General features: G+C 38.8%; 1 pseudogene; it reads right to left on the bottom strand.

Moving 5' to 3' along the window:
- Positions 1-2,475: 2,475 nt before the first annotated feature.
- On the bottom strand, positions 2,476-3,469 carry LOC122315779 (annotated as a pseudogene).
- Positions 3,470-4,336: the final 867 nt, after the last annotated feature.

Genomic DNA, 4,336 nt, shown 5'->3' with positions numbered 1-4,336 from the left:
GATCATCTTCTTCTTCTTCATCATCTCGCTAGTTGATCATCACTGATCTCCTCAAGTATTATTACTGAGTCGTGATCGACACACACTAACTTCCTAATTAACGACGTCGACAGATCAATGCTACTTAATTTTACAGTACTTAATTGTGGTGCTTGCTCGCTGTAATTGTAACCTGCCGTCAATGTTTGACAATGACTGATCGGCCATGGGTACTATATATATATATATAATAAATAGTACTGCAGCTAGTTATTACTCTTATTAATAATATTTCCACCGCCATGCACCCAGTCGAGATCGAAGGCGCCAAACATGATATTCTCCCTCCGCCACACTCAATCCGTACATTAATTCCAGTCATGAAGTAGCCTGCTTTGTAATCTCATTTAGTACCTCAGCCGTAATTAATTAGTAGTGCATGCCCAGATCATATAAATATATATGTATGTATATATATATATATATATTTAAATGCGCGTGTGCTTGCTGGAGGTGGTGTTGTACGTACGTGGATGTTATCTTGGGGTTGGCCGGAGCCAGACTTCAGTACCGATGGAGGTGTCAGATACAGCTAGCAAAGACACCGACTTGATTCTGAAGCCTTTTGTTGGGTGCTGCATAAAGGTAATTAGATTTGCTTAAATTGCTTCATGATCTCTGCCTATATCAAAGTAACGAAAATTCATGTGGTTTTGGGGCCTACTCCCTGCTATTTGATTAATTCTATCAAGAGATATCATCGATCGGTCGTCCCTACTGCAATAGGATCGATCATGTGATGATCATCATACACAATATTTTTAAAAAAATTAAAAGAATGCTCCCTTTCAAAAATGACACTTGCTAGCTAGGTCATGGTATGTGTATATATATATATATAGTTTATATCGAAACGTATGATATTCCTTGGGTATTGGTCGTAACGCCCAGTGCGTAAATCAAGTTTATCATATTTGTCGATTTTTTTAATCCATCTTCCCTAGCTGTGCATTTTTCTACTCGTTCTTCTGTTGGCAGAAATATAAATTAATTATAAAGACCAACGTACGATCGAGACAATCTATATTCATGAATTAAGTTGAAGAAGACGGCGAGAATACCTACAAACTCTAGCTTTCTTGTAAACGTACAAGGTCAGCCTATAGCTTGTTAATTGGCAGAAATATCGGCCTTCTTCTGGGCGGGCTGCAATACTGGCGGTCTTCGCAACATATGCATTGTCCCTCTAATTAAGCACAACCGTCACCTAGCGCGCAGCTTCTGCGGCCACCTTCCCAAATGGCATCTCATCATCCGTCGACTATTCACTTTAAAACATCATAGCTGTTTAATTTCTCGCAGCAATGAAGTTGTTAAAATTAGGATACTTCTGCATGCTGAACATTTAAGAATCAGGTTCCTATTTTTAGCCCAATCATGTGGCTTAGGCCTTAGCCCCAGTGTTAAAGAATGCCATTAATTTGCTCCAGTTCTTCTTCCCAAACATCTTAGTACGTACGTAGTTGGTTCGTTCTTGGAGTACCTGAATGCAGATCATCATTAATTAGCACAATAACAGTAGAAGTCAGCTCCCTGCACAGAGTCCTCAGATTGGCCAAGATCATATGCCCCGGCCGGAAGACTTGATAAAATGTACTTATAAGAACCCGTTATAGATATCCACCCCGCAGAAACTGATCTTTGATTGTAGGTCCCTCAGTTTTTTCACATCACGAATAAAGTCTCCAAAATTTTGCGCAGGGAATATTGCTTTCGTCTCGTCAAATTAGAAAAGCGCATTGATTCTTGGATCCCTATTATTATATACTTCTCAAGCGCATGCACGCGGTTGTAATATCTGCGCTTGGTGAATACTAACAGGAACCTGAAGTTTGAATTTTGCCCTGATCATGACCAATTACCGGATAACGGCCAGTGAAGATTAGGCCAATCTTCAATCAATTGGCGAGTAGTTCCTTTTAGAGCCCTAATTATATAATTGTATATGGTAGCAGCTAGTAATGCATATTTTCCCTTCATATTTCGTGTATTCTCCAATGTTATCTTTGCATTTTTAAGCTACGGCCAGTCCCTAGTACTTTTTATTCTAGACGTACAACTATTTATTTAGGACAAAATGCGAAGTACTAAAGGAGCCATGATTTAATTTACCTGTTGCTCTTATTGATTTGGAGATCAACTGGCTTTGACTCATGAAACCCGATCCATCGATGAATTCGTAAACCCCATTTCCAGTGACGTTTTAAGGGAAGATTGTCATCATGTATATCGATCTGTACATAGCTGTATGCTTTAATGGGTACCAAATAATATCTGCGAATTCGTACGTGTTTCTTTGTGCGGTCCATGAATACATCTTAAAACAGCGTCGACGTCCGTGAAGTTATAGGTTAAAAGGAAACCTCTCTCTAGCGAAAGTAGTCTACCTGTGATTCATTCTCTCTATATATATATATATATCAATATCTCCGGCCATTGTAACATCTGAAAAAAATATAATTTTATATATGAATTTTTTTATGATGACATGACCAATTGACCATGTCTGTCCGTTATTATATATATATATATATATACATCGATCGTACTAATTGCCTTTGTGAGATACGAGAACAACAATCTTAATGATACTTTAGCCGCATCAAAGGACGGATCTCGTGGTTGTAACCTGACAATTTGGCATATCTTTCGGATGATCTTGCCGTAACAATATAATTAAGACTGAGGCCAATAACATGATCATGAGGATCGTCATGCAGTCGGCCCCTTAGCTCGATCCCTTTCCCCACCAAGAGCTCCCATCATGTGTCCCAATGCTAATAAGCTGCCCCACCACATTCACATGACCCTCCCAATTATATGGCGCGCAGCCACCAAATTCAATCAAGTTAATATCTTCCACTCTATCAATCAGATCACGTAATCCCACTCCAGTATCAATCGTGACAGCTAATTAAATACATTCTGCGTGTCAACCTCTATATCAGATTAATCATATTTTGCTATACTGACTAATTAATAACGCCAATTTTGGTATGGTTTAAGGAGATTTGCTCACAACTTTGACCATGAGTTGATTAAGATTGGCATAGGCCACGGCCAGGCGGAGCTAATCTTCTCCGATCGGTTGTTGGGAAATTGACATCTTGGGCATGGCATTCCTTTCGGCCTCCCATTGCAGTACCATAGGCGTTGTAGATCGAGGGTGCAGCCCGTTTGGTTTCATGGAACCGGTGGTTGTGGTGGTGAGCATGGCATAGATGGTTGGCAAGGTTGAAAAGCACCCAGGAGAAGCCATGCAGCAAAGGGTGTTCTTCTAGGGCCTCGGCTTGGTTTTTCTACTAGCTAGTCTGATCGCTAGCTCGATAGATGGAGAGAATAATTTAGTGCTAGGTTAGGGCTTCTGCGGGGGCCTAGAGACGAATTAAGGCAATGCTTCGAAGGGAAATCATGAGATAATCACATGAAGGATATAATATGGTTCTTATTTGATTTGTACGGCAAGAGTAATTTATATATATGTGTGTGTGTGTGAGTACGTCATGTACAATATGTATGCGTGCCGGTAACCTCGTCATCTAAATAGCTTGTGGTCCTCGATCGTTTTGGTAAACAGTTTACAAAAAGTAGTATCTATTATATATCGACTCCAATGAGAGACGTTATGTAAAATTATGAGAATTAATGCAGACCACCTCGTGATCATCACTTAGAAAACCAAAGTTCATGCAAGTCATGGGAAAGACTAAATAATTTGCTTAAGGTTTCGCCTCAATTAAACGTTTAACATGAGCCAAATTAAACCATGTTTGTTGGTGAATAATTGGCATCACAAAAGAACAATATGGGTGCTGCATGGACGATCCATGGCTATATATGTATCTCATGAATTGGCTTAGAAGTTGATCATTTTGGGTGTGTGACGTTTGGCCGAGTCTCATAATTTCTCTCTTTTACTTATGTATAATTAGTACTTGACGTTCAGATCAAGAAAACCCTTAAAATTCGAACGATCGAGAATTAAGGTGGTTTCAGATTTTAACATTAATTAAACGTAAGTACCATATAATATATATATATATATATATATATATATATGTATATATATTTACTAGCTGCAGGGACCTTATGTACTCCGTAAGTTCATGTATATATACGTCAATGCTTATTCTTCGTTCTGAACAATATTATTCCGAAAGCTTGCTTGATCATATGTATTATGTGGAAAGTTATCTGGATCTATACGTTAACGTACGTAAGGAAGGTTACGTATATGATATATATAAGAGGCATGCCTTTTGTATTATGCCCTTGTTTTTGGACGATCGATGCGCAT

The sequence above is a fragment of the Carya illinoinensis genome, chromosome 7, assembly GCF_018687715.1.
Source record: "Carya illinoinensis cultivar Pawnee chromosome 7, C.illinoinensisPawnee_v1, whole genome shotgun sequence".
NCBI classification, from domain to species: domain Eukaryota; kingdom Viridiplantae; phylum Streptophyta; class Magnoliopsida; order Fagales; family Juglandaceae; genus Carya; species Carya illinoinensis.
This window is presented reverse-complemented; position numbering and strand designations above follow the sequence as displayed.